The following is a 12,828-nucleotide window of genomic DNA, read 5'->3' as shown; positions in this document are numbered from 1 at the left end:
AAGTTTGGGGTCCTGTATACCTGTAGTATATAGTTGGTGGAGGTCCCGTGCACTTGTAGTGTATAGTTTTGGGGTCCTGTACACCTGTAGTGTCCTGTATACCTGCAGGGTCGTATTTACCATTAGGCACCAATGGTCTGGTGCGTAGGGTAGCACCTTGCAGAGGAGCAGTACCCTCACGTTCAGACTTGCCAGAAAATCTTTGGTCAGGTCTTGTATAGCAGTGTTATCCAGTCACAGTATGGCGGTATTGGTCAGGTCTGGTATGGCAGTGTTATTCAGTCACAGTGTGTCGGTATTGGTCATGTCTGGTATGGCAGTGTTATCCAGTCACAGTATGGCGGTATTGGTCAGGTCTGGTGTGGCGGTGTTCTCCAGTCACAGTGTGGTGGTATTGGTCAGGTCTGGTATAGTGGTGTTATCCAGTCACAGCATGGCGGTATTGGTCAGGTGTGGTATGGCAGTGTTATCCAGTCACAGTATGGCGGTATTGGTCAGGTCTGGTATGGCACTGTTATCCAGTCACAGTATGGCGGTATTGGTCAGGTGTGGTATGACAGTGTTATCCAGTTACAGTATGGCGGTATTGGTCAGCTCAGGTATAGCAGTTTTTTTCAGTCATAGTATGGTGGTATTGGTCAGGTCTGGTATAGCGGTATTATCCAGTCACAGTATGGCGGTATTGGTCAGGTCTGATATGATGGTGTTATCCAGTCACAGTATGGCGGTATTGGTCAGGTCTGGTGTGGCGGTGTTACCCAGTCACAGTTTGGTGGTATTGGTCAGGTCTGGTATGGCAGTGTTATCCAGTCACAGTATAGCGGTATTGGTCAGGTCTGGTGTGGCAGTGTTATCCAGTCACAGTATGGTGGTATTGGTCAGGTCTGGTATGACAGTGTTATCCAGCACAGTATGGCGGTATTGGTCAGGTCTGGTGTGGCAGTGTTATCCAGTCACAGTATATGGCAGTATTGATCAGGTCTGGTATAGTGGTGTTATCCAGTCTCAGTATGGTGGTATTGGTCAGGACTGGTATGGCGGTGTTATCCAGTAATAGTATGGCGGTATTGGTCAGGTCTGGTATGGCGGTTTATCCAGTCACAGTATGGCGGTATTGGTCAAGTCTGGTGTGGCGGTGTTATCCAGTCACAGTAAGGTGTTATTGGTCAGGTCTGGTATGGCGGTGTTATCCAGTCACATTATGGCGGTATTGGTCAGGTCTGGTATGGCGGTGTTATCCAGTCACAGTATGGCGGTATTGGTCAGGTCTGGTATGACAGTGTTATCCAGTCATAGTATGGCGGTATTGATCAGGTCTGGTGTGGCAGTGTTATCCAGTCACAGTATATGGCAGTATTGATCAGGTCTGGTATGGCAGTGTTATTCAGTCACAGTATGGCGGTATTGGTTAGGTCTGGTGTGGCAGTGTTATCCAGTCACAGTATGGCGGTATTGGTCAGGTTTGGTGTGGCAGTGTTACCCAGTCACAGTATGGCGGTATTGGTCAGGTCTGGTGTGGCAGTGTTACCCAGTCACAGTTTGCTATACCTGTAGTGCCCTGTATATACATGTACTGTATAGATGGAGTAGGGGGTCCTGTATATACATGTACTTTATAGATGGAGTAGGGGGTCCTGTATATACATGTACTGTATAGATGGAGTGGGGGGCCCTGTATATATATGTACTGTCAGGGGCGTAGCTAATGTCTCCTGGGCCCTGGTGCGAGAGGCCAACTTGGGCCCCCCCCCCCTCCTTTCACGACCAAGTGATGCTATTGTTGTGTGTGTGTATATATATATATATATATATATATAATATATATATATATATACACACACAGTGGTGCCTTGGATTATGAGCATAATTCGTTCCAGGACCGTGCTTGTAATCCAAATCCACTCTTAAACCAAAGCAAATTTTCCTATAAGAAATCATGTAAATGCAGACAATTGGTTCCGCACCCCAAATATATTTATTATTCTGTACTGTACAGTAATGGAGAGGATGGGAAACAAGGGCTGACAGAGACTGCAGGGAGCATGAAGGAATGAGCAGGGCAGATGTGGGCACATACATGCAGCACTCTCTGTCCGGGGAGAGAGGGGTTACAGCTATGGAGAGATTACCCCCCCCACACAGTCCGGTCCCCTGATGTAAGCCCCAGCCTGAAGGGGATCTGCTATGATTTGGAAGGTGTTTAGAGTACAGTGCTGTAGACCCCGCTATGCAGGCCATGCCCCTTCTCCACTCGCGCTCCCAGCCAATACAGGAAGTTCTTAAACCAAAGCAATGTTCTTAAACCAAGTCACAATTTTGAAAAACTGTGAGCTCTTAAACCAAAACGCTCTTAAACGAAGTTACTCTTAAACCAAGGTACCACTGTATGTATATATATATATATACACACACACACACACCAAGACAGATATTACCTATTACCGCCATACTGTTACCGACCAAATCCTGTATACTGAGACCAATATTACCAGTAATACCAGTATATAGGGAGGAAACATTACCGCCACACCACAACCACTACCATCACCACCATATTGTTACTGACCAAATCCAGTACACTAAATCACCTCATCCAGTCATATAGAGGTGGCCCCAGCTCTACACAGGCTCTATACACCATATACATTACAGTGCAGATATATCAGGTGACTCACAGGGGGACGTCTTTTCTGATCGGAGTTCTTCCCTTTTCATCTTCTCCATCCGTCCTAGGCCGTTATGAGAACTTCTCCGAGCCACGAATCCACAGAATCTGCCAGACAGACATATTAGGCTCCACACTCTGGCACCATCCTCATCTCTATACTAACTGCACATCTGTACTGTCCCCTTTACACCCTTATTTAGTGGGTAGCCCTGACTCTATGTGACCTCCTAATAATATATGCCCCTCTCTGTGTATTCCCTCTCCCCCTATGTTGCCCCCCCAAATAGATGGCCCCCTCCCTTATAGATGGCCCCCTCTACCCCCTCCCTTATAGATGGCCCCCTCTACCCCCTCCCTTATAGATGGTCCCCTTCCCCCCCTCCCTTATAGATGGCCCCCTCTACCCCCTCCCTTATAGATGGTCCCCTTCCCCCCCCCCTCCCTTATAGATGGTCCCCTTCCCCCCCCCCCCTCCCTTATAGATGGTCCCCTTCCCCCCCCCCCTCCCTTATAGATGGTCCCCTTCCCCCCTCCCTTATAGATGGTCCCCTTCCTCCCTCCCTTATAGATGGTCCCCTTTCCCCCCCTTTATAGATGGTCCCCTTCCTCCCTCCCTTATAGATGGTCCCCTTCCCCCCCCACCCTCATAGATGGCCCCCCTCTTTCCACCCACCCTCATAGATTGCTCCTCTTTCCCCCCACCCTCATAGATGGCCCCCTCCTTCCCCCCACCCTCATAGATGGCCCCCTCCTTCCCCCCACCCTCATAGATGGCCCCCCTCTTTCCCCCCACCCTCATAAATGGCCCCCTCTTCCCCCCCACCCTCAGATGCCCCCCTCCTTCCCCCCCACCCTCATAGATGCCCCCCTCCTTCCCCCCCACCCTCATAGATGGCCCCCTCTTTCCCCCCCACCCTCATAGATGGCCCCCTCTTTCCCCCCACCCTCATAGATGGCCCCCTCTTTCCCCCCACCCTCATAGATGGCCCCTCTTTCCCCCCACCCTCATAGATGGCCCCCTCTTTCCCCCCACCCTCATAGATGGCCCCCTCTTTCCCCCCACCCTCATAGATGCCCCCCCTCTTTCCCCCCACCCTTATAGATGCCCCCCTCCTTTCCCCCCACCCTTATAGATGCCCCCCTCCTTTCCCCCCACCCTTATAGATGCCCCCCTCCTTTCCCCCCACCCTTATAGATGCCCCCCTCCTTTCCCCCCACCCTCATAGATGGCCCCCTCCTTCCCCCCACCCTCATAGATGGCCCCCTCCTTCCCCCCACCCTCATAGATGCCCCCCTCCTTTCCCCCCACCCTCATAGATGCCCCCCCTCCTTTCCCCCCACCCGTACAGGCTGATAAAAAAAACAAAACTTAACTCACCTGACATCGCGCTCCCACGTTGATTCTCACTCCTTCGGTCTGTCCCCGGCTGCTGCGCGGCTGCCGGCAGCGCGCGCATCCCAGAACTCCCTGCGCGCCGGAAACCGGAAGTCAGGGCCCAAGGCGCGCAGGGAGTTCTGGGATGCGCGCGCTGCCGGGGGTAAGAAGCGACACCCCCGGCAGCCGCCGGGGGAAGACGGAGCCCGACTCTTGTGACCGCAAGCAAAACAATGCTTGCGGTCACAAGAGTGATTGATCGGGGGGCCCCGCGGGCCCCCCTTGTGGCGGGCCCGGTCGCGGCGGCGACCCCCGCGACCACGGTGGCTACGCCACTGTGTACTGTATAGATGGAGTAGGGGGTCCTGTATACATGTACTGTATAGATGGAGTAGGGGCTCCTGTATATACATGTTCTGTATAGATGGAGTAGGGGGTCATGTATATACATGTTCTGTATAGATGGAGTAGGGGGTCATGTATATACATGCACTGTATAGATGGAGTAGGGGGTTCTGTATATACATGTACTGTATAGATGGAGTAGGGGGTCCTGTATACATGTACTGTATAGATGGAGTAGGGGGTCCTGTATATACATGTACTGTATAGATGGAGTAGGGGGTCCTGTATATACATGTACTGTATAGATAGAGTAGGGGGCCCTGTATATACATGTACTGCATAGATGGAGTAGGGGGTCCTGTATATACATGTACTGTATAGATGGAGTAGGGGGTCCTGTATATACATGTACTGTATAGATGGAGTAGGGGGGTCCTGTATATACATGTACTGTAAAGATGGAGTAGGGGGCCCTGTATATACATGTACTGTATAGATGGAGTAGGGGGTCCTGTATATACATGTACTGTATAGATGGAGTAGGGGATCCTGTATATACATGTACTGTATAGATGGAGTAGGGGGTCCTGTATACATGTACTGTATAGATGGAGTAAGGGGTCCTGTATATACATGTACTGTATAGATGGAGTAGGGGTCCTGTATATACATATACTGTATAGATGGAGTAGGGGGCCCTGTATACCTGTATGGATGGAGTAGGGGGCCCTGTATATACATGTACTGTATAGATGGAGTAGGGGGCCCTGTATATACATGTACTGCATAGATGGAGTAGGGGGCCCTGTATATACATGTACTGTATAGATGGAGTAGGGGTCCTGTATATACATGTACTGTATAGATGGAGTAGGGGGTCCTGTATATACATGTACTGTATAGATGGAGTAGGGGGTCCTGTATATACATGTACTGTATAGATGGAGTAGGGGGGTCCTGTATATACATGTACTGTAAAGATGGAGTAGGGGGCCCTGTATATACATGTACTGTATAGATGGAGTAGGGGGTCCTGTATATACATGTACTGTATAGATGGAGTAGGGGATCCTGTATATACATGTACTGTATAGATGGAGTAGGGGGTCCTGTATACATGTACTGTATAGATGGAGTAAGGGGTCCTGTATATACATGTACTGTATAGATGGAGTAGGGGTCCTGTATATACATATACTGTATAGATGGAGTAGGGGGCCCTGTATACCTGTATGGATGGAGTAGGGGGCCCTGTATATACATGTACTGTATAGATGGAGTAGGGGGCCCTGTATATACATGTACTGCATAGATGGAGTAGGGGGCCCTGTATATACATGTACTGTATAGATGGAGTAGGGGTCCTGTATATACATGTACTGTATAGATGGAGTAGGGGGCCCTGTATACCTGTATGGATGGAGTAGGGGGCCCTGTATATACATGTAATGTGTAGTTGGAGTAGGGGGTCCTGTATATACATGTACTGTATGGATGGAGTAGCGGGTCCTGTATATACATGTACTGTATAGATGGAGTAGGGGGTCTACCAGTTATTACTGTGGATGTTGTGAGGCAGCTTCCCTAGCAACCATTGCTCCCTGTGAAAATGAAAGCAGTAATCCTATTGGTTGCTAAGGCTCCAACTGCTGTGTCTGCTGCAGCTAATTATATCACCTGTGTGCAGTGTGGAGATTTTCCCATTCATCTCTATGGGGCGCCTCTCTTTCCCCTCCCCCTCCCCTCCTGTACATCTGGTGGGGACGGGACCTTCGCTATAACCTTCCCGGGCACCCAATGTATCTGTGTGCCAAATTTGGGGTCAAACTGTTCAGGCGTTTGGAAGTCTATTTGGGAGAGACAGACAGACAGAAGGACAGACAGACAGACAGACTTTCATTTTTATGATATAGATAGGAGGTTACATTTGTACAACACTGTGTGACATAACAGTTACTCTGAATCAGGGACAGATCAGATCAACTCCCAGTCCAAACACTGTTCTAATGACCCCAATTGAAAGCAACTATGATGCTGTTAGTTTATGTCATTAGACCCACAGTTGGGCCAGGACTTGCAGTTGTCTTGCAGTCACAGAAATGCACCATATTACTCTCATGTAAAAACTGGCCTTGTAAAATCATCATACAAACATAATAACAGGGTCATGTCAGCTAAAGTTTTACTTACCTATGTTATTGCTATCACATTGCTATATTGTTATTGCTATATTGCTGCACACACATACTTTCACTTCACTGTAGTGTACATTCTGCAGGATCGCTGTCCCTAATTAGGTCAGGGCAGCAAGGGAGAGATAGGACGTCTGTGTAGCTGACATGCCGGGAGTGAGGAGAAAGATAAGCAAGTGACATGACTCACTCACTCACTGAGTCCACTCGGCAGCAGGAGGGAGTATGGGGGAGGGGGTCCTGTAGCTGGTTATGTGCTGGGAGTCAGTCACGAGTCATTATTGAGTTGCAGAATGTCAGATGGCTTACAGTTGCTAAGCCAATGGGAGCTGAGCAAGCTGAGTCACCTGACCAGGCAGGGGAGGGGGAGGCTGGTGTAACAGGATCTAGAGCAGCCCTCCTGCTGATGATACCTTGTCACTAGAAGGAGCTGATAGAGGAGCCTGGTGACGACAGTAATTAGGTATGAAGGAGTTTCACTTCCTGGTGGTGGGTTGAGGGGGAAAAGATAGGGAAGAAGGACAGACAGGTGATTGAAGTATATTACAGTGTTATATAATTTTGTAATGTGCTTCAAAAAAAGTTTTTCATGGGAGTTGTCCATTAAAAAAGCACGGTACACCACACCAGAACGCAAGGAACTTAGTGTAGGCAGCATTGAATGCTGTGTCCTAGTATTATAGCAACGTCACATCTGCTGACCCATGTGGTACGCACTCCCCAATTTCCCTGCACCCACTGGTGCTACCGCTGACACGTTGCTCTTCTCTTGACTTCAATTGGCCCATGCTTTTAGTGTTGGTCATTCACTCTCCTGGCGAGGCTCTCCACTGTCTCCTTGTTTCACATTAAGACTATGTTCACACAACATACTCTTTATGAAAAGAACGGCCATTCTTTTCATAATGCAATCATTTGCATTGAATTCAATGCAAACAACGGCCGTAGTTTCACACAATTTTATAACAATGGCAGTTGTTTGCTACTGCCGACGAAATAATGTTCATGTCAATTATTTTCGTTTTCCATAGATTAAATGCAATTTTCAATGTTTTGAGTATCAAATGACTGCCATTGTTTTCAATGAAAATTACATTGAAGTCTATGGACAATGATCTGATCATTATTCTGACAGCCAGAGCAAACAACGGTTGTTCAATACATTGTGTGAACAACGGCAGTTTTTTACATTGATTTCATTGCAAATCATTGCATTATGAAAAGAACATCCGTTGTGTAAATTGCCAACAACGTCCATTCTTTTTATAAAAAGTATGTTGTGTGAACATAGCCCTAAAGTTTTTTTTAGGCTAAAGAAGCAATATGAATAGAGATGTGGGTTTGAGAGTACAAAGAAAAACTACACCTGCGTGATGGGGTGGGGGAAAAATACATAACTGTTATTTGATACATTGCCACAGTAAACCATGCAAACCATAATCCACTTAAAATGATAGTACCACTGATCTTCCTTGCTGTACTGAGGTTGAGATGTTACCACTGGAGGAATGCACACTGTCCAGGTTGAGGGGGTACGCGGGAAAGTGCTGGGAAAGTGTCCCAGCACTTATCCCCGCGGTGGCTCTGATCTCCCTCCTAGCTGCAGCAGCTCTGCACACTGGTGATTCTGCTGGGAGGAAGGAGAGTAGTGAGAGCCGTTCCTTTCAGCCGACGATCACGTTGTGCGCTGGCAGTGAAATCCCCCGGACCCCACTCAGCTCGCCATAGGATCCCACCTCCTCTCCCCCTTCTCCTACTCTCTGCCCCCTTCTCCTACTCTCTGCCCCTATCCTCTCTCCCCCCTTCTCCTCCTTCTCTCTCTCCCTTCTCCTCTTCTCTCCAACTTCTCCTCCTCTCTCCCCCCGTCTCCTCTTCTTTCCAACTTCTCCTCCTCTCTCCCCCCTTCTCCTCGCTCCCCCCTTCTCCTCGCTCCCCCTTCTCTTTTCCTCCCCTTCTCCTCTTCTCTCCTCCCTTCTCTTCTCTCCCCCCCTTCTCCTCCTCTCTCCCCCTTCTCCTCCTCTCTCCCCCTTCTCCTCCTCTCCCCCCCTTCTCCTCCTCTCCCCCCCTTCTCCTCCTCTCCCCCCCTTCTCCTCCTCTCTCCCCTTCTCCTCCTCTCTCCCCCTCTCCTCTCTTCCCTCTTCTCCTCCTCTCTCCCCCATCTCCTTCTCTCTCCCCCCTTATCATCTCTCCCCCTTCTCCTCTTCTCTCCCCCTTCTCTTCCTCCCATCTCCTCCCTTCTCCTCTTCTCTTCTCCTTCTCTTATCCCCCCTTCTCCTTTCTCCCCCCTTTTATTTCTCTCTCCCCCTTCTCCTCCGCTCTCCCCCTTCTCCTCCGCTCTCCTTCATCTCCTCTCTTCCCCCTTCTCTTACTCTCTCCCCTCTTCTCCTCCTTCTCTCCCCCCTTCTCCTCTTCTCTTCCCTTCTCCTCCTCTCTCCCCCTTCTCCTCTCTCCTCAATTCCCCCTTCTCCTCCTCTCTCCCCCTTCTCCTCTCTCCTCTCTTCCCCCTTCTCCTCCTCTCTCCTCCCTTCTCCTCTTCTCTCCTCATTCTCTTATCCCTCTTCTACTTTCTCCCCCCTTCTCTTCCACTCTCCCTCCTTCATCTCCTCTCTCTCTCTCCTTCATCTCCTCTCTCCCCCTTTCTCCTCCTTTCTCCCCCTTCTCCTCCTTTCTCCCCCTTCTCTTCCTCTCTCCCTCTTTCTCCTCTCTCCCCTCTTCTCCTCTCTCCCCCTTCTCCTCCTTCTCTCTCCCCCTTCTCCTCCTTATCTCTCCCCCTTTTCCTGCTTCTCTCTCCCCCTTTTCCTGCTTCTCTCTTCCCCTTGTCCTCCTTCTCTCTCCCCCTTCTCCTTCTCTCTCCCCCTTCTCCTCCGCCTCTCCTTCCTTCTCCTCCTCTCCCCCCCTCTCCTCTCTCCCCCCTTCTCCTCCTTCTCCTCTCTCCCCCCTTTTCCTCCTCTCTCCCCCCTTCTCCTCCTCTCTCCCCGCTTCTCCTATCTCCCCCCTTCCTATCTCCCCCCTACTCCTCTCCTCTCCCCCTTCTCCTCCTTCTCCTACCTCCCCCCTTCTCCTCTCTCCCCCCTTCTCTTATTTCCCCCCTCCTCCTCTATCCCCCTTCTCCTGCTCTCTCCCCCTTCTCCTCATCTATCCCCCCTTCTCCTCTTCTCTCCCACCTTCTCCTCTCTCCCCCTTCTCCTCCTCTCTCCTCCCACCTTCTCCACTCTCCCCTTCAGACCTCACTCTGCTGCCCATGTCTCACTCTGCTTCCCCTGGCTCAGTGGTTGGAGAAGAGAGTTTTAGAATTAGGTGAGTATGAAGTTTGTTTTGTTTGTTTTGGGGCAGTACTATGTAACAGGGCAGGGGACATTTACTATGGGGCACAGTAGGGAGGGAGGCATTATTACTATGAGGGTAGGGGGTATTATTACTATATGGAGGGCACAGCAGGGGACATTACTATATGGAGGCACAGCAGGAGGTGTGATTACTATATAGGGGCACACTGGGGGCATTATTACTATTTGGAGGCAAAGCAGGGGACATTATTACAATATGGAGGGCACAGCAGGAACATTATTACTGTATGGAGGGTACAGCAGGGGACATTATTACTATATAGAGGCACAACAGGTAACATTATTACAATATGGAGGGCACAACAGGGACATTACTAAATGGGGGTACAGCAGGAGACATTATTACTATATGGAGGGTACAGAAGGGGACATTACTACTATATGGAGGCACAGCAGGGGACATTATTACTATATGGGGGCATTATTACTATATTGAGGGTACAGCAGGGGGCATTATTACTATATGGAGGACACAGCAGGGGACATTATTACTATATGGAGGCAAAGCAGGGAACATTATTACAATATGGAGGGAACAGCAGTGACATTATTACTATATGGGGGTACAGCAGGAGACATTATTGAAACCTGCAGCTCCAGGAAGGGAAGCAGGTTTTTGGAAATAGTAAAAGATATTACCTTTCCCAACTAGTACAGGAACCAACAAGAGGGGGGGGCCCTGGACCTGATCTCAACCAATAGAATATCAAAAATAGAGGTGGGGGGTCACCTAGGTAATAGTGACCATAACATAGTAAGTTTTCAATTATCCTTCAATAAAATTACAAAAACATTACATTTCAGGAAGGCTAATTTCCAAAAACTAAGAGAGGACCTTAGGAACATAGACTGGGACAATGCCTTCAAAAATAAAAGTACACAAGAGAAATGGGACATATTTAAGAGCATCCTGGGTAAATCGTGTGAACGACACATACCATATGGGAATAAACGTAGTAGAAATAAGAGAAATCCAATGTGGTTAACTTCAGCTGTAAGGGGTGCAATAAATGATAAGAAACAAGCATTCAGACAACTAAAACAAAAAGGTAGTGGGGAAGCATTGAGCAACTATAGACACAAGAATAGAATGTGTAAAATGCAAATAAAAGAAGCAAAAATAGCAACAGAAAGAAGGATAGCCACAGAAAGTAAAACGAATCCCAAAATGTTCTTCACCTATATAAATAACAAAAGACTTAAAACCGAAAATGTTGGTCCCCTCAAAAATAATCTGGGTGTAATGGTGGAGGGGGAAGAGGAAAAGGCCAATCTACTAAATACATTCTTCTCTACTGTATTCACAGAGGAGAATCCCATAACAGACAAAATGACTAGGGATAATATAAATCCTCCCATAAATCTCACCTGCCTAACACAACAAGAAGTGGGGAGACGCCTTAAAAACATTAAAATCCATAAGTCGCCGGGCCCAGAAGGTATCCATCCTAGAGTTTTGCAAGAATTAAATACTGTGTTGGACAGACCGTTATTCCTATTATTTAAAGATTCTATTACGACAGGGATTGTTCCACAGGACTGGCGCATAGCTAATGTGGTACCAATATACTACAGGCCCGTAAGTCTAACATCAATAGTAGTTAAAGTATTTGAGGAGTTTGTAAGAGATGCTATACTGGAGTATCTTAATTAAAATAATCTTATGACGCAGCACCAGCATGGATTTATGAGGGATCGGTCCTGTCAGACTTATCTGATCGGCTTCTATGAAGAGGTTAGTTATAGACTGGACCTGGGGGAGGCTGTGGATGTTGTGTATCTGGACTTTTCAAAGGCATTTGATACTGTGCTGCATGAAAGGTTGGTCTACAAAATGAGGATGCTGGGACTTGGGGAAAACGTATGCAAATGGTTAAGTAACTGGTTGTGTGATAGAAAACAGAGGGTGGTCATTGATGGAACATATTCAGATTGGGTTTTAGTTACTAGTGGGGTACCACAGGGGTCAGTGTTGGGTCCACTTCTTTTTAATATTTTTATTAATGATCTTGGGGCTACAGAGTAGAATCTTCATTTTTGCAGATGATACTAAACTGGGTAAAGTAATCAGTACAGAGGAGGATAATATCATATTACAGAGGGATTTGGAGAAGCTAGAGGCTTGGGCGGAGAAATGGCAAATGAAGTTTAATGTGGATAAATGTAAGGTTGTGCATTTGGGCCATAGAAATAATAAGTACAGTTATGTGCTAACTGTGTACAGTTTTGGGCACCGGTATATAAGAAGGACATAGGTGAACTGGAGCGGGTGCAGAGGAGGGCCACAAAGGTCATTAAGCGAATGGGTGGGTTACAGTACCAGGACAGGTTATCAAGCGTGGGGTTATTTACGCTAGAAAAAAGACGTCTTAGGGGCGATCTGATCACAATGTACAAATATATGAATGGACAGTACAGAGATCTTTGTAGTGGTCTTTTTACTCCTAGGACTGTAACCATGACAAGGGGGCATCCTCTACGTCTAGAGGAAAGAAGATTTTATCATCAGCATCGACGCGAGTTCTTTACTGTACGAGCGGTAAGACTGTGGAACTCTCTGCCACATGAGGTTGTCATGGCTGATTCATTAAATAAGTTCAAGGGAGGCCTGGATGCTTTTCTTGACCAATATAATATCACAAGTTATGGGCATTAGATTTCTGGTGATACGTTGATCCAGGGATTGTTCGGGTTGCCAAATATCCTCCCTGTGGTGGGGTGGTTGTCGTCTGCCTCATAGGGGTTTTTGCCTTCCCTGGATCAACACAGTAGGATTTCCCTGGGTTGAACCTGATGGACTCTTGTCTTCTTTCAACCTTATTTACTATGTTACTATGTTACGTATTATTACTATATGGAGGGTACAGCAGGGGACATTATTACTATATGGAGGGCACAGCA

This window comes from Dendropsophus ebraccatus, chromosome 6 (assembly GCF_027789765.1).
Source record: "Dendropsophus ebraccatus isolate aDenEbr1 chromosome 6, aDenEbr1.pat, whole genome shotgun sequence".
Taxonomy (NCBI): domain Eukaryota; kingdom Metazoa; phylum Chordata; class Amphibia; order Anura; family Hylidae; genus Dendropsophus; species Dendropsophus ebraccatus.
Note: the sequence above shows the minus strand (reverse complement) of the source record.